Raw genomic sequence first — 25,314 nt, 5'->3', positions numbered from 1 at the left:
TTTGTGTTCCTCAGTCAGTAAGCCACCCTCCAACCGGCACCAGTACACATGGGAAATGTGTTCCTATTGTCGTCCCCCAAACCGAAAACAGACACATAATGAAAAGCAATTGAAAACATGCTCTGTTTAACATTGTTCTGTAAATCTATAACTGGGGGATTGTCCTACCCTCTATGATTCATGAACATGCAAAGACATTTAAATGCAAACTGGTTTAAACCCTTTTGGAAGCCCATCCTCATGGGGCAACCATCATTAGAAACAAACATTTGCTGCTAATGAACACATGTCACTTAGTTTTTGAAACTATCAGCTTTTTATTATTAATTCGCTGATGCTTTTTCTTTTGCAAAATATTTAAGTGTTATTATCTGCATAACAATTCATAATAACCATAGAACTGAACAAACACATAATTACATCTAAAATACAGTGAAAAAACTGTTCATAGGTGTCCAAGGCGTAAACAAAACGCTAGTACATTTCCCAAAAAACTTCCTAGTAAGTGAAGGAAACCATTGTTCTGTAGCAGGCTGATGTGTGCTTCTCCTGAACACCTCCTTGCTACAAATAGGTAACGCCCCACTTTGCGGGGCGGTGTAAAGAGTCATAAATGTCATGTACGCCACTGACACAGGGTGATAGCTATATCAGGATCAATGCTACAGCAGTTGTGTAGAGTTCTAATGGACCAAATACATCAGAGCAAACAGTAAAGCCCTCCTAATAAACCAGAACACATTACAGTATACTACTAAACAGCAACGTGCTTCCTTCATGCTCTTAAAAAAAGATTACGGGTTGTGTAACCAGCTAACAAATTTAATTCAAGTAACATGTTAATCTTCACAATGAAAAAATCATGATATCCTTTCAAATGCAAATAACAGCCGTGTTTAGCCACTCACTGGGACCACTGGGTCAATCGCAACAAGAAGGAAGTAAGAAAATTATGGCATATCCTCATCGTAGGAGACACCAATTTGAAGCCCCCACTTTTTGCGATCAAGCGAAGGAAAAACATCAGAGATGTGTTGGAACACACATATGAGGAAAGAAGCAAAGAGTCTGATAACCAGCACACATTATGGAATTTACCAAGAGCAACTGGACACACTCCATGTGGAGAATGATCAGTATGTCATACCACAAAACGTACTACTACGATTGACATAGGTTGGAAGACATCATGGGTGCACGGATCGCTCACAAATTGTAATACTACAAATGTAGTGTATCTCATTAAATGTCCATGTAACAAGATATTTATTGGAATGACAACAAGAGCCATTAGAATACGAATATGTGAACACAGGTCCAATATCAGAACCAGACGTATAACAGTTCCACTTGTCGACCATTTCACACAGAAAAACCACTCAGAGAATGACGTTAGCTGGACGATACTGGAGAAAGTAGTGGTCCCAAAGAGAGGTGGGAATATGGGAGCTTTGCTACTCAGAAGAAAACAGATGTGGATATACAGAGTTAAAAGCCATTGAGAAGGCCTGAATGAAGAAATCTGTTGACAAACCCTAGCCACACTATAAAATCACAATCAGACTAGGTTGTGCCTCGTCTTGCTCGGCGGCGTAAGAAAAGCTCGAAAATAGGGTTACTCAAATAACAACAGAACTAGAGAGGAAAAATATAATACCCCAATTGAATGAGGACATATGAGTTTGGGAAAGGTAACCTCTGTATAAATGATCCAGTGGTATAATTAAATACTGTACAATCAATGACTATTAGCACATCAGCAGTCATGATGGGAGGGTCATTAAGAATAAATACTAGAAGGGCACACATAAACGAATTTGATTCGGTCTCCCAACTATACCATCATAGGCTCTAAAGAACAGTGGAACTATATTATCCAGAACTTCTGGGGAACAGTTATGATGAGCATGAATCCGTACGTGTGAGTTGGAATAACCAGAATCCAATCCACACTTGATACAGAGGGAAAAATGGAACGTTCAAAATCTAAATCTTATTTGAGAAACATCAAGTGTGACATAGGGAATAATACGAGATAGAAATAGATCACCCAGAAATGTTTAAATGCACGGTATGAATCAGAACACATACATGATTCGCCACTTTAGACTCTAAAGAACATTGGAACTACAGTACCCAGAACACCTTGGGAGTAGTCATGACGCGCACAAATCTGTACGTGTGAGTTGTTGTTGCCACTGTTACGAATAATTAGAACTTAATTCACACCTAATATAGAGGGATTCATGGAACATTTGAAACCTGAACTTCATTTGAGTAACATCAAGCGCGATATAAGGGACTTCACGACATGGAACGACATTACCTAGAAACGTCCAGGTCTAAATGCCCAGAGTGAACTACAACATACATATGAGTCAATAGAATTGGATCAATGACAAATAAACAGAGAGACAAACAGAGAAACACACAGAGGACCAAAGTATCGCATTTGCACTTAGATTTGAAAAAACAAAAACCTAATAGACGACACAAACGTAAAAAAAATGATGCGACCGGCTCCGATAGACTTAGCGCTGTCACTGGCGTAACAGAGGCCCCGCAGCCCCTGTGGTGCAGGGGGCCCCGCCAGCACATGTACTGAGAGGGGACCCCTCTGGAGGAAAAAAAAAGAAAAATATTTTTTTTCAAAAGAATCATTTCACTCTGCATTCATAAAGAAATGATTTCTGTAAAAGAAATAATTTCTTTATGAAGGCAGTGACTACAAAAAGAAATGTTCTTTTTGAAGTCCGAGGGCTCCACCCCCCATGGCATGGAAGACCCTAGGCTGGAGGCCTCCATGTCATGGGGTGGAGGGAATCCTATGACTTACAAAATAAATAGTTTATTTTTGAAGTCACTCTGTCTTGCCAAAGAAATTATTGCTGTTATGGTTCGGTCCTTAACGGAAATAATTTCTTTATGAAGTCAGAGTGACTTCAAAAAGAAGCAATGGGCCTCATTATGGGTTTAGCGGTAACCATGCCGGTGCTACTGGCAGGTTGCCGCCGGACCCGTAATGATTTACCAGTGCCCAACTTCCCGGGAACACGAGGGGATTACAAGCCCGGTGGTCCTGGAAGTCAGGCGCCGGCAAATGGTAAGTCCCCATTTCCATTGGACGCTATGGGAATGGAGTCCATGGAAGCACCGGCACCGTTAATAACGGTGCCGGTGCTTCCATGAAAACTCTGCGGGTGGGTGCCTTTCCGTCTGGCAGGCCTGGTCTGACCTGCCTGGCAACCGCCCGCAGAGCTGTAATATGCCGTTCTGGAAGCAACGGTGCTGGAAAGCTTACTGGCACTGTTGTTTTCAGACCGGCATAGTTGTAATGAGGCCCACTTTTTTGGGAAATATTAGGGCTCCCCTCAACCCCATGACGTGTGTATGTGTGTGAGTGCATGGTGAAAGGGTGCACACTTAAATGTATGGGTGGCTGCCTGGGTGTGCCTGTATGGTGAAAGGATGCACACTTAAATGTATGGATGGCTGCTTGGGTGTTCCTGTATTGTGAAAGAATGCACACTTAAATGTGAGGATGGCTGGGTGTGCGTGTGTGTATATGTTGAATGGTTTGTGTGCTTGCATTCAGGGGCGCAACAAAACCTACATTTTGGGGGGCTAACCCTTCAAATGTTGGGAGAGGCGCTAACTTCATGGGCAGTGAGGGAGGGGCAAACTTATTTGTTTTGGGGCATCTCATTTCTTTACGCATTTTAATGAAACTATTCTAGTGAAGTTTCAATGTTACAAGCAGTTCACTCTCTCCTCTAAGGTTGAAAGCACCCACTATGGACTGCTTTGAGAATGAGTGGTCTCCTGCTGCCTCTCTACCCTTCCAATCACTCCCCTCGAATGCAAGTATTACACCCACATCACGATTTCAATTGCCTAAAAAATGTGGCATTTGAATGCAGGTACTAACAGTGAAATGCTTTATGTTAGTAATTGCTGGGCTCTTGTTAACAGCAAAACCCAGGTGCCATTTAACGTCTGTGTCCTGTTATGTCTGGCAACTGCTCTAAAGGTCGACCAGGTTGAGTCATCATAGCCCAAAATTTCAGGGGGATGGGGGAGGGAGTGCTGAATCCCAGTCAACTCAATTGTGTTGCACCAATACCTGTGTTTAATGCCTTGATTACTCATTACTACTAGTCCTATTCTTCCTCGTCCCAGTGTGTATGAGACAGTACTTGTGTATGAGGCAGAGTGCCTTATACACAAGTACTGGAATGAGGTACATGGAGGTAATGCCTGACTTAGCTACCTGTAATCATCATTACTCCTTGCCCACTTTTCCTCATCCCAGTACTTCCCTATGAGGCAAGGATCCTCATACGTAAGCTCTGGGACAAGGAAGAGGGACGTGGAGGTAATTCTGGGCTCAGGAGCTGAGTATGGAGGTTGGGGTAGGGTTGGGAGGAAGAGGGGGTTGTGCGGGGGGGGGGGATTGTGCAACAAATCATAAAGGCTGTCCATGTCCAGGCTAAAAAGTCATGATATGTGGTATTAGTGGCTAGAGAGGCATTTTGGTGTAGCCAGTCTAGTAATTCCTCAGTTTGGTATGACATTTTTTTTAACTGGGCATTTCTGATAAACAAGTCCTGCTAAGTGAATTACCTGGCTAGACTGCGATTTGGGTGTTGCCAGTCTAGCCGCTTCTTACTGCGGCTTTGTATATTTTTCTGGGCATCTGTGATCAAATGATATGATATAAGTCATTTATAACGCGCTTGTATACAAGTGTTTCTAGGCGCAACAAGACAAGGGCGGGAACATAGACGGAGGACAAGACAAACAATCTTACTAGGCCTTGTGTCATTCAGATCATGCAAATGCAAGAATGAGAAGTGCAAGGGGAAAGCGAGGAGGGAAGTGCAAGGGAGAGGATAGTGAAAAACAGGGTAGTAATGCTCCGAGTAAGTGCAGCCAGGGCAGTGCGGCTCTGGGTAGTGCAAGGAGAACAAGGAACTCTAGGGTTACAGTTACAGCCCCTAAGTGCGTGGTAGGCCCAGAGGCAGTGCAAGGGTGACTGATCAAGAAAGATTCTGGACTCAGTGAGACTCTGAGGGTAGCCAAGAAACCAGTCGGTACAGCAGACAGGTAGGTCAGGTAGGCCAGCAGGGGAGGGAGAGAGAGAAAGCAGAAGAGAAGAGGAAAGGTTTGATCTGCTTCTGGAACGTCAGGTGGTCTGGCTCAAGTTTGAGAGGGGCATGGAGGCTATTCCAGAGGGAGGCGCCGGCAGGAGAGATCTACCACCCACTCTCAGCCTGGAAAAGTGTTTAAGCCTTAGCGAGTTGTAGGCCTTCAGAGGAAAGGGCTTGAGAAGGAAGATATTTTGGAAGAGAGTGTTGGATGTAGTGTAGGCCCCAGGCCCAGAAAGCCTAGTCGACAATGCAAAGGGTCTTGAACTTGATCCTTGCAGCAACTGGGAGCCAGTGGAGAGATTTCAGGGCTGGAGAGATAAGATCTCTGGGCTTGAGGCCAAGGATACGTCTCGCAAACCTGTTCTGCATTAGTTGTAGAGGGTGGAGAGTAGTGGAAGGCAGATTGAGGAAGAGGCTGTTGCAGTACTCTAGCCTAGAGAGAACCAAGGCTCTGGAGACAGTGAGCTTCTGGGGGAAAGTGAGGAAGGGAAGAGTACCTTTGAGGAGGAGCAGCTGGTAGTGGGACTTCCTGGCGACGCCCGAGATGTGAGGAGAGAAAGAGAGAGTGGAGTCAAAGATGACACTAAGGTTGTTTGCCTCACAGAATGTCGAAGGAAGTGGGCCCAAGGCGGGTGGCCAGAGTGAGAGAGGGAAAGCAGGGGCAGGAGTCCAAATGAGAAGGATCTCCATCTTACTGACATTAAGGCAGAGATCATTGTAGGCACACCAATCCTGAATCGCGGATAGACAGTCAGGAAGGAGCGAGAGTGTAGAGGAGTGTGAGGGGAGCCTGAAGGAAAGCAGAGTGTCAGCCGCATAACACTGAATGTTAGAGGCGAAGGTAGAGATCAGGTGGGCCAAAGGGGACAGGTAGAGGTTGAAAAACCAGGGTGAGAGGATGGAGCAGAGAGAAAGGGACCAAGTTGGACCTGGGAGGGGCTGTCCAAGAGGAAGGAGGTCAGCCACTCAAGGGCCCAGGTTCTCATGGAGTCGATTGATCAGGATTGATCAGGATGGCGTGGTTGACCGTGTCAAAAGCAGAGGAAAGATCAAGGAGGATGAGGACAGAAGAAATGCTGGAATCAAGGTTAGATAGCAGATCTTCACAGGTGTTCAGAAGAGTAGTTTCTGTGACTCTGGCAGCTCTGAAGCCAGACTGAAGATCATGGAGCACAAACAACAGATTCCGTGTGGAGAGTAAGCTGGGAGATGGCCAGCTTTTCCAACAGTTTGCCCAGGAAAGGGGTGATGGAGATTGGGTGATAGTTGGCCAAGCAGGCAGGATCGGCAGACAGCTTCTTGAGGAGTGGATACAGAAATCGGCCAAGGCTGGAGCGAGGGTGTGTGCATTAAAACACATATTTATATCGTTCTGCTAGTGCAGTGTGCGGCAAATCCCTTCAGCAGCACGTTTGTGGGTATTGCGCAAGCGTGATAATCTATGCCTGCCCAGAGTGTGGCGCAACCAGTGATTTGTTGCTGAGTTGGGGGGGCCCCCCCAGCATGGCTCCCAGGGGGCCCCCCACATTTTGTGTTACACCACTGAGCGCTGTGCGCATACACAGAGCAAAATATTTGGAGTCATTTTGACCCGTGGTCCCCCCTACTTTGGGAATAAGGGACATGGGAAAATAAATATCGAATAGGGATAGATGCAGCATTTTGCGCATACACAGAGCGAAACACTCTGAGTAAGATCGACCAGTTCCCCCCACCCCCCTTTTTGGAATAAGGGACTTGGGAAACTAATTTTGAGATCCAAAACAACGATATACCTAGATGTGGGCATAACACACAGTATTCTCATTTCAGGCAAGACTAACCTGAAAATCTTCACAGAGAGGGAAAGAAAATTCTGTGCCGAAGAATATGATAATGTCGAAGAGCATATGAATTAAAGAAGAGGTAAGAACCTATGGGAACTTTAAAATATGCATCCCTTTACTGACGAATGGATAGAGAGTAAACACAGTTCTTTAACTTGCAGGTTGCTCTCATACAATATTGAACAGACAACAGGCTACACACAAAATGTGCGTGGGAAACACTACATGAAGACAGGTAAGGGCTTTTACAGTTCACTGCCAGAGATCCAGCATGAGTCAACGACAAATGGACAGATAGTAAATCTAGATCTCTGACTTATAAATCCATCATTGAAATCAGAACAGAATGCACAAGAAATGAATGTGCTAAATAATATATGAAAACAGGTAAGAATTTATAAAGTTCTCTGTGGTCTAACCAAATAGATGCCAAAAAGAAACACGATTTTTAGATTTGAGATACTTATGGTGTCCCCCTTTTGTACTTTCCCCTTTTAGGGTATGTGGAAGGAAACAAAAACGTCCATCAGAGAAACCTTGTGACGCTCTCCCAAATCCAACACATGGAAAACAAGACAAAGAATGAGAAGACTGTCTTTTTTAATTACCTTTGCATTATAATATGATGAACTAATGTCATTATATATGTCCTAAAGAAAGCGGAAAGGTTCCCAAACTCACTGAAACCGGTCGACAAGATGAAGGTTCAGGTGTGATGACCTGAGACACACAACACTCTTTGTGAGCTTGGCTACAGTACATCACTTTTTAGGAATATTGAAGAACAATTGAAAAAATAGAATTGTGTTTTAAACACTTGATTAGGATAAATCAAGTATTTTATGAGAAATATAAGACACACATATTGCAAGCGATAACAATAAAGTAGAATAATCGACTCCCAAACCGTGTGCACATTTTTAGCACTTAGTAAAAGTAGTGAGAGAGGATAGGGTGAGTCTCTTGTCTATCCCTCACACTAGATAGGTGTTACAGCAGCACACTCTAGGGACACAACAACACAGTGAGGGGCAGCAAGAATTACTTTGCAGGGACTTGTATTTAGATGGATGGACGGAGCCACTGACAGACGGAGCAGGTCCAAGTGCCATATATTTCGTGGCCACACCGGAGCAATGACTCTCATCCTGCTGTGGCATTGTCTGAGTCGGTTGATCACAAGCAGAAGGAGGGGAATCGAAGGGAAGGTGTACAGGAAGAGCCCCACCAATGGGAACGAGAAGGTGTCCCCCAGACCGCTTGTGTGAGGGAACCGGCTGATGAACCTCTGGCACTTGGACCGATCCCACTTGCTAATGAGATGAGAAACATATACTTGCTGAAGTTTCCATTCATGGCAGGACCGCAGCTCCTTTCTGAGCGAGCCTGCAATGGAATTCTTGATGTGTGCCAGGGGAAAGGGTATGAGGAACATGCCCTGAAGAATGGCCCAGTGCCACATGGCCTGGGTCTACTGGGAAAGCACAGGAGAGCTTGTCCTGCCCTGCTTTCGAATGTAGAACATGGTGGTGGTGTTGTCTGTGAACATTCACACCACCTTCCCCTTCAGATGAGGTAGGATCGAATTGAGGGCCCAGAAGACTGCTTGGAGTTCCAGGATATTGATGTGGAGCTTCTTTTCTTCCGGGTGTCAGAGGCCCCTGGCACGGGACTGTCCGTGTGGGCCCCCACCCATCCAGGGAGGCGTCTGTGGGGACTGTGGCCTTGAATGGAGGTATATGGAACCACACCATCGTAGAGCCTGTCGGAACTCCTGGTTCAGAGCTACCTTGTCCATCCAAGTGCCTGTGATCTGCAGCCACTGTGAATCCAGAAACTCCTGAAGATTTCTTATCTGAAGTCTGCACAACGGGATGAGCTGAATGCAGGAGGACATCATGCCCGACAACAACTTGATGGCTTGCACTGTTGCGTTCTGTGCTGACAGGCACTGCACTTTCCCCAGGATGGCCATCATCCTCTCTTCCGAGGGGGAAGTCAGGTTTGTGAACGTGTTGAGGCGGGCACCCAGGAACAGAGGGTTTTGCAATGGCTCCACACAGTTTCTGATAGTTAATGGAGAATCCGAGATCCGTCAGAATGAGAATGGTCTCCGCGGTGTGCTGGGTTGCCAGCGTGTGAGAGTGGCAGCGTATCAGCCAGTCATTTAGATGTGCTGCCATTAGAGCCAAACACTTCATGAACACTTTGGCACTGACTTCAGGCCGAACGGCAGAACCCTGAACTGCTAATGCCGCCCCAGGACCACGAAGAGCAGGAACGTACAATGTTTTGCATGAATGGATATGTGAACGTAGGCATTCTCCAGGTCCAAGGTTGGCAGGAAATCCCCTTTTTCCAGCTGGCCAAGCATGTGCTGCAACGTGACCATCCTGAACTTTTGGGATTTCAAGTATTTTTTGAGGTGTCTTAAGTCTAGGCCAGCACTCATTTGTCCGTGGTGAAGGGCTTCCACTCGTTGACAAAATTCCCTAGTCGGCCTCCCACTGGGGTGTGCAGGTGCAAGCCCGGATCCACTGCCAGTTCAGGCCTGCTTGGGCATCTTGGCCTGCGGTTGATGACAATGCTGTCCTCTGCTGCTGTAGGCCTGCAAGCGGCCTCTGTAGGCCTCCTGAGTCATGGAGCGGGAGGGTTGACAATAGGGGGTGTTATACCCCTTGGAGGATCTGACAGACTTCCATCTTGAGGATCGAAAGGACAAAGACCTTGGCTGTTGCAATGTTCCCAGTGAGCGTGCCATCTCCGTTTTAATTGTCTGGAGAAACTCGTCCACGGTCTTGCAAAAATATTGTCCCCATCAAAATGCATTTCCACCACCTTTTACAGGACATCTGCCCTGAAGTTGGTGGCCTTCAGCCAACCCTATCATTGAACGGACACCCCGTTGCCCACCTGGCAGAACCGGTATCCGCGATGTCCAAAGACACCGGGATGTTGTGATCTGATGCCACTTCACCTTCTTGGACCAGGACCAGGACCTCAACCATCCTGTCCTCCGGCAGGAAGTCCAAAAGAGGTCAGAGCTTATACCACAGCTCCCTATCGTAGCGGGATAAGATGGCCAGGGCATTAACATCCTTGATGGTAGAGACTGCAATGTAAATTAAGCATTTGCCCAATTAATTCAGTTTCTTCCCCTTTTGGTCAGGAGGTACCATGGCCGAAGACAAAGGGTTCGCTGAGTGCTTCCTGGTGGTGGCAGAAACCACAGAGTCAGGAGAAGTCTGTGACCTTCAGCACCTGGGGGCCAAGTCCAGAACCCTTTACTTCTTCTCCAGCCTATCACGATTGGGAGGGGCGATACTCAGTGCCTTCATTAAGGCCAAACCTTCCTCCAAGACAGCATCCAACAGAAGAATCAACAGTCTTCTGCCTGGTAGAGGACCCCCTCCTTTTTCTTCTGCTCTAGCACCAAATTGAAGAGGGTCGAGGCCCTCGATATTGTGGTGTGACAGGAGCCGACCTCATCCGAGGGCAAAGCCCTGGTGGGCTCGTCAGCACCCAGCGGCAAAGCCCTGATGGGCTCGTCGGCACTCAGCAGCTCTCCGCAGCTCTCTGTCGGCCTGAAGATAGTAATCGTACTCATCTTTATGAGTCACTGTAGTGTCTGTATCCGTGTGCATGGGCTCCTCCATTACAGGGGGTCAAGGCCCAATGCACAGGTGGTTGAAGGCACGGCAATGGCTCCGGGCTGAAGCACTTCTTTGGGTTAAATGATGATCTGGGTTCATCCTGAGGAGACCCTTCTATGGACATGGTCTCACGACCCCCCTCGTGGTCCGAGTAGTAGTCCTCAGGCAAGTTGTCATCTTCGGAGCTCATGTAGATGTGCACAGGCTCCCTTGATGCATTCTTTGGCATCTTCAGGGACACTCTCCCGTGCCTGGGGGGAGGGTCCAAGGGTGGTAGCCACTCCCTGTCCTTCTCTGACTCCTTGTCCTTCACCAACACCTATGGGAGTGGGTTGACAATAAGAACCGCCACCTTCACAGGGGTGTCAGCGGATGTCGGCAGCGCTGCTGCAGAAGCCGCACAAGGCGTGGCAAAGTTACTCGTAGAGTGTTGTTGGCGGCGCTGCTGCAGAAGCTGTACACTGTGGTGGCAAGGCTACTCATAGAGTTGCTGTTGTCATGATCATAGAGACAACCTTCATTGCTAGGCCCCACTTTCGACAAAGTCGTGATGTTTGTTGACGGAGTCATGGGTGGGGTCGTCGACGAGGTGGATACTGAAGCTTTCCTGTCTCTGAGATTGTGGTTGTCGATGAAGTGGATGTCCTGGATGGTGAAGCGGTCATCGGCAAAGTCGTTGTCTTGGTCACAGATGGTGTCGTTGATGGGGGATGAGAGGAGCCACCCGAGTACCTCTCCTTTACAGGCTTGTCCAAAGATGGTAAATGAAGCTTCAAAGAGGTTAAGGACTTCCTCTTGGAGGGAAGGCCCCTCACTGGCAGGCTCACTGTGCATGTAGAAGGCGACAGTGATCATGTCCTTCCTGAACTGTGATCTGCGTCCTGGGGACAAACCCAGCAGGACCCATAGCGTGGAGCTTGGCCTTCTTTTGAAGCCCCAGGACGGGGGGTCCTCAAAGGACCTCAACCTCTTCTCAGAGGGAGTTCACTCATGGAACCGGCCGGTCTTGGATGAAGCATGACTGCTCCCGCAGACGGAATCAGTGGCCTTGCCAAACTTGAGCCATGCTGCTAACCTGCTGTAACAGTCTTTTTAAATCTTGTTTGAAAAAGCATGACAAATCTCGCATCCATCCTCATCGTGGTTCAGATGCAGGCAATACAAACACTTGTGATATCGATCTTCAACATATACATTTCTCAGTCCACATTGCGCGCATATGTTGAAGAGACACCTCTTCTCCTCAGACATGGTGGACGGTGCAAAGTAGGCCCAAGCTTGGGCCTCTCGAAAACTTTGAAACGAAGATCTGCGATGAAAGTTGATGTTCTCTGGCAATGGATCCCACTGCCTGTAGTCAACATGCGGTCAAACGATGGAACATAAACAGCCCAAAAATACTATATTGTATAGAAAATACACAAAATATCAAAAAGGCTTGAAGAGCAAGGCTCCCAACACTGAAACGTGCAGTAAAAACTGAAGATGGCCATCAGGGATGGAGCTTAGGGAGACGGGTATCATTGGATGGGGGCAGTATGACCCAAAGGACAGTGATTGTATATAGAGTAAAATGCAGTTTCCAGGCTAAAGTAAAACTTGTTTTTTTTTCCTGAGGCTTCCCAGCATGGCACAGTGAATATTTAGGAGCATGTGAATTCATGCCAGAGCCCATGCTGGAGAAAGATGGGTTACATGTAGCAGGACACACCTTGAATGTTCTCATCTCCTCAGACATCCCCCTCTCTAACCCTCTCACCAATCCTCTCTCTTGGACTGACCACTTTCTGCTTTTCTCTCACCTGAAACTCTCCGTCCCCCAGGCAAAGCCCATCCCAGCACTGCCACCCACCTTCTCAGCCATTCGGCCCCTGAAGAGAGTGTCAGTGGATGAATTTGCCTCTACCTTCTCTGCTCCTCCTACTTCTGTGACTGACTTACACTCTGACACAGCCATCTCTAACCTGCATCTTTCTATCTCTAGCATTCTAGACATCCTGGCCCCTGTCATGAGAATCCATCTGACGCCTAACGCCACGTGCAACTCTTGGTATGACTCTGAACTCGCTGCCCTGAAACGGAAGAGGAAGTGGAGGGCTTTGGGTGCATATACAAATATTTGTAATTATTAAGATTGTTATTATGCTGTATTGGTATACTTTTATTGTAATTTATCTCCCTGTATGTTCTTTTCTTGCAACCCTGTACAAATTGCGCCCTGATGCCCCCGGGCCTGATGGTCTGCGCGTTATAAATAAACAAATACAAATCCTCTAAGAAACTGGCCTAACGACTCCTCCAAAGGCAATACAGACTCTCCATCCTGTCCAAGAGAGAGTCCACATCCAAGCCTGCGTCTCTTCGGCCTCTAACACCACAGCCAAACTCTTTGAAATCTGCAAGGAGCTGGCCAGTCCTTCTCTAGTCTCTGCCTCTCCTGTCGCCTCCCAGACCCGCTGTACGGCGCTGCTGCTCACTTCACTACTAACACTCAGGATATTGTGTCCTCGCTCTCCTATTCCTCTCCCTACACCTCTCTCAGCCCCCCTCTGGCTGCCTCTCCATCTCCACCTCCTTTCTCCTCTTTCTCTCTGACAACCCCTGAGGATGTTTCTAGACAAGTCCGATCTATGAAAGCGTTGTCCAGAACCATGAAGGACCACATTAATACCCTCGTTCCAGCCTTTGCCGATTTCTTCAATCACTCTTTTGCCTCTCCCCTCAAACACTCCCTTGTGCACCCCCTCCTTCAAAAGCCTTCAGCTGATCCTACCTGTCCGGCACACTAATGCTCGATCTCTATCACTCCTTTCCTTGGCAAACTACTGGAAAAGATGGCCATCTCCTAGCTTACTGTCCATACTGAATCTTTTGGTTGTCTCCATGACCATCGGTCTGGCTTCAGAGCAGCCAGCGACATGGAAACTGGTCTCTTGAACACCCATGAATATCTGCTCTCTAATCTTGACTCGAGACTTCCTTCTGTCTGCATCCTTGTTGACCTTTCCTCTGATTTGGACACAGTCAATCATGCCATCCTGATCAATCGGCTCTGTGAGAACCTGGGCATCGCGGATCAGGCCGTGGAGTGGTGACCTCCTTCCTCCTGGACTGACCCTCCAAGGTCTAACTTGGGTTATTACTCGCTACCACCTCTCCACATGTGGTGTTTACCAGGGCTCTATCCTCTCACCCTGGCTCTTCAATGTCTACCCACCAGATCGCTACCTTCTCCTCTCACTTTCAGTGTTATGCAGATGACACTCCGCTCTCTTTCAGGCTCTCCTCAGTCTCCTCTCCTCTCTCACTCATTCCTGACTGTCAATTTCCCTCAGATGATCACTGTCGCCAAAGCCCTGGTTCTCTCTAGGCTGGACTACTGCAACAGCCTCTATCTCAATCTGCCTTCCCCTACTCTCCGCCCTCTGTAACTAATCCAGAACAGGACTGCAAGTCTTATCCTTGGCCTCTAGCCCAGGGACTGTATCTCTCCAGCCCTGAAATCTATCCACTGGCTCCCCGTGCCTGCAATAATCAAGTACAAGACCCTCTGCATCATTCACAAGGCATTCAGAGGTTGGGCCTGCGCTACATCCAACTCTCTCCTCTGCAGATGCCTCCCTCTGGAATGGCCTCCCTGCCACTTTCAAATTCAAACCGGACCACCTAAAGTTCCGGAAGCAGCTCAAAACCTTCCTTTTCTACTCTGCTTTCTCTCTCTCCATCCCCTGCTGGCCTACCTGTCTGCTGCGTCGACCAGTTGCTTGGGACCCTCTGATCTCACTGGTTACCAGGCTCCTCCATGATCAGTCTCCCCTGCACTGCCTCTGGGCATACTGCACACTTAGGGGCTGTAACGGGATCCTCTAAAGTCTCCTGCTTCCTTTCACTTACCCAGAGCTGTGCCGCCTTGGCTGCACTTACTCAGAGCAATGCTGCCCTGATTGCTCTCCCCCCCCTCCTTTCTCTGGTACTACCCCCTCTCCCTTCCCCTTGCACTTTGGGTTGTCGCACTTGCACGATCTGAATGACACAAGGCCTAGTAAGATTGTTTGTCTTGTCCTCCATCTGTCTTCACTCCCTTGTCTTGTCGTGCTTAGAAACACTTGTGTACAGGCACATATTAAATGACATATCATATCATCATATTGTATCATATCATATCAGGAGGCTTTGTGATGAGGGAGGACAGAGTCATCCCCCCCGTGTGGCGTGAGGAAGAGAATTGTGAAAATAGCCCATGAGGGCCATCAGGGCATTACTAAGACAAAGCAGGCTGTGCAAGCTAAATTCTGGTGGCCTGGGTATAATTTTGAGGTGGAGAGAGTGGTAAGAAACTGTGTTTGATGCATCATGAGTCAGAAGACTTTAGTGCCAAGAGAGAATCCCATGACACCAGTGCACGGGCCACAAATACCCTGGGAAAGGGTGGTATGGATATTGTTGGACCCATTGATGGAAAGGCTGCTGACAAGTACTGCATTGTTTCGGTGTATGTGCTGTCTAAGTGGGTGAAGGTGAAGATAACACGATCCATAATGACAAAAGATGTGATTGGTTTTATGGAGGAGGTGTTCAGACGTGAGGGATATCCTTGTGAGTTATTAACTGATAATGGTGCCCAATTTAAATCAAAAGAGTTGTGAAATTATCATATGGAGAATGGCATATAACACAGTGTTAAACAGCAGCAGTGTGCTGCTTGAATTGTGTGAAAGCGTTTCTTCAGACGCCAACGTTCTGCTGCCTAAAATTGCACTCGAGTAGCACTGCGAGCCTCCTGCTCTTGCTACATTGGTGCCTGCTTCCTGGAGGAGGCGGGGCGCTGCAGCCTCACGTGACGAATCACGTGACATCCACCGGGCTTTAAAACCAGCCCTAATCCAGCCGCGGGGTGTGTGCTGCTTGAATTGTGTGAAAGCGTTTCTTCAGACGCCAACGTTCTGCTGCCTAAAATTGCACTCGAGTAGCACTGCGAGCCTCCTGCTCTTGCTACATTGGTGCCTGCTTCCTGGAGGAGGCGGGGCGCTGCAGCCTCACGTGACGAATCACGTGACATCCACCGGGCTTTAAAACCAGCCCTAATCCAGCCGCGGGGTGTGTGCTGCTTGAATTGTGTGAAAGCGTTTCTTCAGACGCCAACGTTCTGCTGCCTAAAATTGCACTCGAGTAGCACTGCGAGCCTCCTGCTCTTGCTACATTGGTGCCTCCTTCCTGGAGGAGGCGGGGCGCTGCAGCCTCACGTGACGAATCATGTGACATCCACCGGGCTTTAAAACCAGCCCTAATCCAGCCGCGGGGTGTGTGCTGCTTGAATTGTGTGAAAGCGTTTCTTCAGACGCCAACGTTCTGCTGCCTAAAATTGCACTCGAGTAGCACTGCGAGCCTCCTGCTCTTGCTACATTGGTGCCTGCTTCCTGGAGGAGGCGGGGCGCTGCAGCCTCACGTGACGAATCACGTGACATCCACCGGGCTTTAAAACCAGCCCTAATCCAGCCGTGGGGTGTGTGCTGCTTGAATTGTGTGAAAGCGTTTCTTCAGACGCCAACGTTCTGCTGCCTAAAATTGCACTCGAGTAGCACTGCGAGCCTCCTGCTCTTGCTACATTGGTGCCTGCTTCCTGGAGGAGGCGGGGCACTGCAGCCTCACGTGACGAATCACGTGACATCCACCGGGCTTTAAAACCAACCCTAAACCACCCTTGCGGCGTAAAGCCCTGTGGAGATAAGCCCTCTGGCTGTTATACGGCTGTTGTGCGTGTTGTGCCGAAGCTGCCGAAGGAAGATTAATCTGCAGGATCCTAAGTAAGCTAACCAGCTATCTCAGTGTAATACTCATTGGTACCACCTGGCTGGGGGGGAGAGTCGGACTAAGGCCGCTCCTCAAGCTGTCGGGCGTTCCCTTACCGGGTGGTTTGTTCGGATTGACACTCTGATATTACATTCATTGACATTATAATTTTACTTTTCAACCATTCACTATTATATGACTTGTGATGATAATTTTAACCTAACAAACTAATTATTTTTTTTCACGAAATTGTATTTTTTTTTTGGTTTTTACTTACTCCCATTTTAACTGATGGTATTGGCTGCTCATTTTATAGTTTTATTATCTGCTGATCCCTGATATTAGCTTAATTTATCTGAGGGGCTGCGAAGGTTTCTTCTCCCCGGCTATTCCTGAGAAACGGAGTGTATAATAACTATTGTATTGATTAGGACCTAGGTACTTTTATTATAGTTTTTTTGTGATAGAACTGCTTTGATTTCTGGGTGATTTGCCGCCTTAGGGATTAATAGGTAATCCTATGCACTAATCCTCCACATTTTATTAATATACATCCCCCTTAACACTTTATTATCATGGCCCAAAGTCCATGCTCACACAATCTGAGATCTAAAAAGGGGAAGAAAAGCGTATCCACATCTAATATTAAATTAGGAACCGAGAAGCCTGGTAAAGGGAAAAAACAAAATAAGGGAAGTAAGAGTGAGCCTATATGTGAGACTAAAAGAGCATTGGAACAACCTAAGATACCCAGCTTTTTTACTACAAAAGAAAGAGTATTGGCAGCTGATAATGTACTCTCCCTCCCCCCCCCCTAATAGCTCGAAGATTGACAACTTATTACCTCCCCCTCTTCCCGCTAACAGCTCTATGATTGATAATAATTCGCTTTTGACATTAGTACATAAATTCAGACGTCAATCTATGGGAACAGGAACAAATCTGGAAATTTCTGTAGTTGAGGATACCGATATGAATAATATTATCGGTACAAATTTGTCAGCTTCTCCAGATTTGGATAAATTTGCCGAGAGAGAAGTGGAACTTAACTCGAGTGATGAGTCTTATAATTCTATGGGTAACCTCTCTGAAATTTCTGTTAACAGTGATAGAAGTAGGGTAATTGAATATTCACTTAAATCCGGTGAAAAATTGGATGCCCTTACTACCATGATGGATGTCGTCTTGACCATTTGTACTAAATTGCTTAAAGAACAGAGTGACACAAAATCATTGGTATTGCAGAATATTGATAACACAAGATCTCTTGGGATTATGATAGAAGATTGCTGTGGAAATGATTTTAAAAAGGGGGAAAGGCATACTATGGGGTCTAATGAGGTGTTAGGAGACTTGAGTGAGTTGGTTCTGGCGGTTGAAAAAGAAAAAGAGAATACCTCTGTACAAACTAATATCTCCCCCATGGAACAACTTAATCCAAGGGAAAACTCGGCTGATAAGACTATTATCAGTGTGAGAGAGGTAGAAATAAGGGCAACTCAAGGCTATAGGAGGCGCACTAGGCGAAATAGAAAAAATAAAAAACCCACCCGTAAGAGGATGACTATGGACAAGACCAAAACTACTAAGACTATTAAAAAAAACTCCCTGGCCCTAGCAAATACAGCACCTTTAGACTCTGAATGCGTAGAAGTGGGGAACCACTACGAAATTATTGAACATCAGCGGAAGTCGGACGGTGGGAAAAAAGTGGTAATTAAAAGTAAGGGACTAGAAAACTGGCTAAAGGGTAAGGATAATACATTAGAGGAAAGTGAAAGTGAGGATATGGTATCCATAGAAAATAATTTTAAATATGTTGAAATTCCATATAATAACAATATTATGCCTCTCACAAAAAGGGAGAGGGAAATATATATCAAAGAGATGGAGCGATTGGCTATGCATAGTAACCAAAAAACAAGCATGGCAAAATCTGTGGGAATAACTGAAGAACCCCAACTTATAGTGGGGAAAAGTATTAAAATCATAGAAAAATCCACTTCGGACGAAAGCCCATTTTTAAATCGGACTTGGCTACTGAATAAACTGTCACACATCCCACAGCTACAGAATATTAACTCAGGGGATATTGAATCTATTATCCTGCCGGAATATGGGAGCTGGGATAATTGGGTCATTGTCCAATTTAGATCCGCAGTTTTTGTTGACCTCATTAGGGATTACTCTAATGGAATATGGGGCAATAAATATGAAATTGTAATATGCCACTCCGCAACTCATAATGATCTGAAAAACAAAAACATGAATTTGGTGGGAGCTTCACCTATTACTACGGAAGCAAGAAATAAAAAGGTAGAAGTAAACACTTTGGAGGGTAATACTACTATTCAAAATTGAGACGAGGTATGTACTAATGAATTCAATCTCCTCTCTTGGAATAGTAGAGGCTTTAACTCCCTATTACACAAGGATGGTATCCAATTGCTGATGGAGAGTGATGTTTTTGCCTTACAAGAAACTTGGGTAACTGGAGAAATTCTACTCGATGGATATAATATTTGGAGTAAAGCTGCTTCCAAAGGTGATAAGGGACGGCCGTATGGAGGGCTTTGTATTGGGGTAAAAAACCATCTTTCATTTAAACCTTATGAGAAGCATGGGAGCCTACCTAATGTTATGTGTGCAATCATAGATAGGGGAAGACTATCAGGGAACCTCCTTCTTATTAACATCTACTCCCAACCAGGGGGGGATAATGTCCATGAGATTGGGGAGTTTCTAAACCATATTATTGAAAGCTGGACCCTGGACTCTCCTCAGTCCGAAATCTGTATAGTGGGTGATTTTAACGCCCACTGTGACTCTGCTGTAAGGGTGATGAATAGGTGCAAAGAACTGTGGGATGAAGAGTTCATTACCGCATCATTGATAACACAGGAGGGTAACCTGGTTGATGGATTAAATACTCATTCCGTGCAGGGATGTCAGTGGATGAACCTTATGTCTAGCTGGGGGCTAGAATACTTGGATCCTAATATAGGTCCAGGCACTGGGGCAACCTGGACTAATGGGAAGGTAGGCTATAGGCTAGACTATATGTTTGTAAATAAAAAACTAAGCCAATCTATGATCCATTTTGAACATATAGATATCATTTTGAGTGACCACACACCCATCAGGGGTAAATTCTACAATGGCCCGATAAAGCAAAGTTGGGATGTGGGCAAAGTCATGGATATCCAATTTACTGTAGGTGGAAACAGGATCACTTGGTCGGATAAAAATGTAATTATCTTTAATGAGCTGTTTGATCGCCTGATCACTGACGACCTGGATATTGCACGACACGGCTTAAATTTGATAACGAATTTGTTGGGAACAATACGGAGGACAAACAGCAACCTTATAGTGAAAAATAAAAAGGGAAAAAATCATTCCCACAAATTTGATCAAGTGATTTATGACAGGAAAAAAGAAATGATGGGTGAGATCCGCAAATTAAAACAGACATGTGACTCAGATAATGAAGAAAGAGATAAGAGAATCAGTAATATAAAGACGCAATATAAAAACTGGCTAAAGGATTATAAGTATAGTACTAATAATGTTAATTGGAGGTGCTTATATAAGATATGCAAAACCCATGACTCAAAAAAATGTTGGTACTTATACCGACAATTCCTGATGGAGGAAGATTGCAGGGAAAATACTAATGTGAGCCAGGAGGCTTGGAAACAGTATATTACTGATCTCTACTTCAAGACTAGTTATATGTCTGCTATCCCTACTGGTACAAATCCATATAGCTATAATATATTTCCCTTTGGTACTCGGGATATAATTAAAATGATCTCTAAAATGAAAGCATCACGTGCCCCCGGCCCAGACGGGTTAGCTAATGCTGTCATAAAACAAAATCCCATGAAATGGGCAGTGACTCTGCACCAGCTATTTTCCGCTATATGGGAAACAGGCCGCATACCGGATAGCTGGAGGAAAGCTATAGTAGTCCCTATTTTTAAAAAAGGGGACAGAAAATTGCCAGATAATTATAGATTACTGGCTATGGCAGACAGCAGCTGTAAGATCTTCTGCTCATTGCTAGTTGACAGCTTAAATAACTGGATAGAGGAAAAGGGGCTTCTGTCTGCTCTACAAACTGGCTTCCGTAAAGGATATAGCACCCTCGATAATATAATAATGTTGAAACACATTATAGCAGGGGCTAAGGATAAGGGGGAAAAATTATATGTGTGCTTCGTTGATTATTCGAAAGCCTTTGACAGTGTTAATAGGGGGCTTTTGTGGAAGAAATTAAGAGAGAAAAAGATCTGTCCCAACATTCTGCATTTCTTGGAAGAAATGTATAGGGAAACTACTGTTTCCATATGCCTGGGTAAAGGAGGGATGTTATCACCTGAGATCGCTACGAATACTGGACTGAAGCAGGGATGTGTTACATCACCTATATTGTACAACTTGTATGTCTCAGATATGTGGGAAAGCTTTACCACCATAAATAACTTTCCACCAATAGTGGCGGGGAAACCCATATGTGGCCTTATGTATGCAGATGACACCGTCCTCTTGGATAAGACTCCGATAGGGCTACAAAGAATGTTGAATGGCCTACTAGCCTACTCTGAAGCGAATAACCTTAGTATTAATATTAATAAGACTAAGGTAATGGTATTCGGAGCCACAAAGTTAGAAAAGAAAAAACTTTGCTCAAGATGGCAGATAAACTCTATTAAATTGGAGGTTGTTGATGCCTATCCATATATGGGGATGCCCATTCTGAGCAATCCCTGTATAAATTTTTTCCAGGAGGCGGTTAATCTAAAGGTACTAAAGAAATGGAAAGTCATAAGGAAATATATGACTAGTAAAGGCGGCCACTCAATTGAAGGTTTACTTGAGATATACAAAAGCTGCATTATACCTGGTATTCTGTATGCACTGGAAACAGTAGAAAGTAAATATCTGAGTAAATTACACTTACTTGAAGGGAAGATCTGGAGACCAGCCCTAGGACTCCCTAACTCAGTACCAATACAAGTTATAAGATGTGAACTGGGCCTCATATCTCTCTCGACTCTGTGGAAAATCGAATGTTGTAAACTCTATTTTAGAATTATCTCAGGGGATGGGGATGAAGGAAGCCTGCTTAACCTTATAAGACAAAATAAAAGTGAAGGCAGCTTTAAGAATTCCTATATGCTTAACCTTCAAAAAACAGCTCTGTCTTTTCTAGAAGCCCTTGGCTATAATGAATGCATGGAAAAAGTTAACAGAATGTGTATTAAGAAAAGTCTTAAAGATAAGGCTTTTATTTGGGATCTATGCGAAAATCAATCTTATCTCTATAACAAGTCTAGATACTCTGTTTATGCTCTCCAAGGCCTCAAACCTGCCATCCCAAGACAATATCTGCTAAACACGGGAAGTAGAGCTCTGAGAAGATTTATCTTGCAGCTACGTCTGAACACTCTCCCGTGTAATGATATTATCGGGGCAAGAACAAATATTCCCCGTGTAGAAAGATTGTGCAGGCATTGTAATATAGAGGTGGAGACAGCAAGACATATTTTAACTTCATGCACCAAACTAAGGGAATGTTATTTTAAAGGGTATGCACATTTTGTAGAGGACATGCAAAGGATTGAAACTGACCAATTTTGGTCAGCTATTTATGATGGAGAGATTAAGGTTTATATCGGGGCAGCTTTTTATATTTGGAAGCGAGTAATATGATGTATGCTTTTTGTATGTATAATATATGTATTTGTGTTTGGTTGATATAATATTTTTCTGTAGTGTATAAGGTTTTAATTAACCAATAAACACTTTAAATAAATTAAAAAAAAATAAAAAAAAATAACACAGTTTACTGGTAATTATTATACCCAGGCAAACGGGGTGGCAGAGCCCTTTAACAAAGTGATTAAGTACTGCATAAGGTGGACTTGGGCCATTGGTGACGATTGGGAAGAGGTGGTGTTGAGCAGGATGGTGGCACACAGGTTTTTCCCACATACAACGACAGGTATGTCTTCTTTTGAGTTATGCAGGGGCAGAACTCCCAATTATGAGTTCTACCCTCCATGGGTGAAGAGGGAAAAATGAATGTGGGAGAGTGTTCAGCAGGCGTGATCGTTTGTAAGAGAACAACAGGTTGAAAATAAATTCAGGTATGATGTGAAGAAGTCGGTCAAAGAGAGGACAGTGCAAAAGGGTGATTCTGTCAGGATCAAATTACCTGGTGCTTTGAGGCAAGGTCCTATGCAGTGGGCCCGACCATGTAAAGTAGAGAGCACTTTCCACAACTCAGTGAAGACAGAAGATAGAAGAACCTATGATATGAACAGGGTTGGGAAAGTGAATGAGAGAGAAGCGAACAATGAGAGAGCCGAGTATCAAGGTGTGAGGGAACAAGTGGATGGTGGTGTGGCTGTAGCTGCAGGACGCTAAGATCTATGAACCCTCCAGAAAGATTCAAAGATGTTGTGTTAGGTTAATGGGAGGGAGATGTATAATGGGCTGGTAGCTGATGGGTGTCCCATGACGTGCAGTGTAGAAGGCTGTGTGTATGGAAGATCTAGAATGTGAGGGACGGTGGCTGAGAGAAAGGAAGCTGCATTGATGGACGCTGCGCTGCTGATGGGCTTCATTTGAAGATACCTAAATAAACCAAACTTTCAAGTCAATTGTGTCCAGCCCGTTCACTTTAGGTAACAGCAATGAAGTAGTGGCAAAGGATGCACCCCCACCCCCCTAAAAATCAATTGGATGGAAATTGAAGTAAAATTCAGGGGAAAAAATGGTGGATACAAACAATTTGGCTTCGTGACATACGACATCATCATGCATAGGTTCTTCTAGCATTCAGAGTGGAAAATCAAAAAGTATGACAATCTGAAATGTATGGCACACTGAATTTATTTCGACTGAGAAAAATGAGAATGCTAAGAGCTGAATGAACTTCAGAGTGTTTACATTCTTTGAATAGACTGAAGAAAGGAATATGGGAAAGGTATAGACATTGGGCCTCATTACGAGTTTGGAGGTAGCCATGCCGTCATTACCGGCATGGCTACCACCAAACTCGTGTCCGGGTCCCGAAAAAAGGGAATTACCGGGCCATTCTGAATTTTGCAGACCCAGTAATTCTCTGTTTTTTGGGACCTTGACCCGGTACGTCCCCATTCCCATTGGAGCCCCTATAGGGCTCAATGGGAATGGGGAGGATGCTAACAACGGACTCGTTAATGACGGGTCCGTTGTTAGCATCCTGATCTGCTCGCGGGTGCCTGTATGCACGTCTGGCCAGACCAGACGTGCGTACCACTTCCCGCGAGCAAACTCGTAATGTGGCGGCCCGGTATGAACAGTGCCGGTACCTTACCAGCACCGTTCATACCACGTGGCAGGGTCGTACAAGGCCCATTATCTTCAAAAGTTGGATAATACAGTTTATAAACCTATAACGCATTGCCAATCACAACATAACTAACGTTTCCCTTGATGTCCTAGGCAGTTACAAACATACCATCCTTGGGGATTTCTGGCACTTGCAAATATCTTGACTGTTATTTTGTTTGATGGTCTCTTCACTGATAACTTAAAGGGAAGAATTTCAAGTCCGGAAGTACACGTCCACAGTAGGACAGCTCTTGGTAAAGGCGCATGCCTTGCATTAGCAGAACTGGTGTCAGTATAGGTAGAAACTATATAAGCTGAGTTAACCAATCCTGTGCCCTTTGATAGTATCCCTTACGCTCTTTAGGAAGTTTTCCCTAGAACCTGCAGGAGTTATCCCCACCCATCCTGACCAAATTAATAAAGGTCATGTTAACTTCATGTCCAACTATAGTGTGTTCTGTTGATCCTTCATCACACACACACTCTTTCCATCAAATTGTCAGCAGTAGGAACTAATTGCAACAAAGGCATCCATACGGAATTTTTACCTTCGACCAAATTGCAGTGTAAGAAACATATATACAGAGAGAATAATTGAATATAAGTAAGCCAAATATAAACAATTGCCCTTAATCTCTATTCATACTAATAGTTTGGCACCACTAGGCTGGACCCATAACCTAAAAATGCCAAGTCAAAATAACATGAAATGCCCAAAGATTAAAGGCTTGAAAAAAAGTTGTGAACTTTAGTCAGGTCTCTGCAAGTAGGACATGATGGGCAATAGTTGCTGACAGTAGAGAAATCATTTGTGGCGCATTTGGAGGCAATGCTGTAGATCTAACGTGGTAGGCTTAATGAGTTTCCTCCAAGTCTCTAGCCTCACGTTCAACCTCAGAGGAGATAATAAGGATACACTTCTAACGTGAAATGGTGCAATATAAGGCTGTACAAGAGTCTATAAATACAGTGATATTATGCTACATGTAACAAGCTCATGGGAATGCAGAGTAAGGTGTTTTGTTGCTGGATCCCCCCATGTACATTGAGAATGCTAGTACACAATGCTCTAAAGAAGCCCTAGATACAACCGTTACACAGGGTCCCATTACATTTCTAAAATCAGGTTTCTGGTGCGAGGCCACAGCTGGAGCAATGCTACTGGAGTGATATATTTTCTCTGAACATGAAGACTATGGTGACATAGATGACTCATTTGAGAATGCAGCCTAGAGTAGAGCAAGCTTCAAAATGGCACTGGTTGATCTGAATGCAATTCACTGTAGCACCTTTGATAGGGCCACTCACTGGATGAGGAAAATGATCTTCCATGGATTGTCTACCTCATGGTTTACTTATCATATGATCCTCCAGATGTTTTGGACCACAACCTCCATGATCCTTCAACATTGACTATGGGAGTTTTAGTCCAAAACATCTGGAGGGTCACATAATGACTAACCACGGTAGTGTGTACATTACCACTTATAATGAACAGGACTGCCATTT

General features: G+C 45.2%; 1 protein-coding gene across 4 annotated transcripts in view; it reads right to left on the bottom strand.

Annotated features, from left to right (window-relative positions):
- The window catches only part of DOCK3 (dedicator of cytokinesis 3), a 2,582,899-nt gene that overhangs the window by 89,136 nt on the left and 2,468,449 nt on the right, over nucleotides 1–25,314 (bottom strand). The window lies entirely within an intron of this gene.

Source organism: Ambystoma mexicanum, chromosome 2p (genome assembly GCF_040938575.1).
Source record: "Ambystoma mexicanum isolate Mex_15411 chromosome 2p, UKY_AmexF1_1, whole genome shotgun sequence".
NCBI lineage: Eukaryota > Metazoa > Chordata > Amphibia > Caudata > Ambystomatidae > Ambystoma > Ambystoma mexicanum.
Note: the sequence above shows the minus strand (reverse complement) of the source record. Positions and strands in the feature narration are given on the sequence as shown.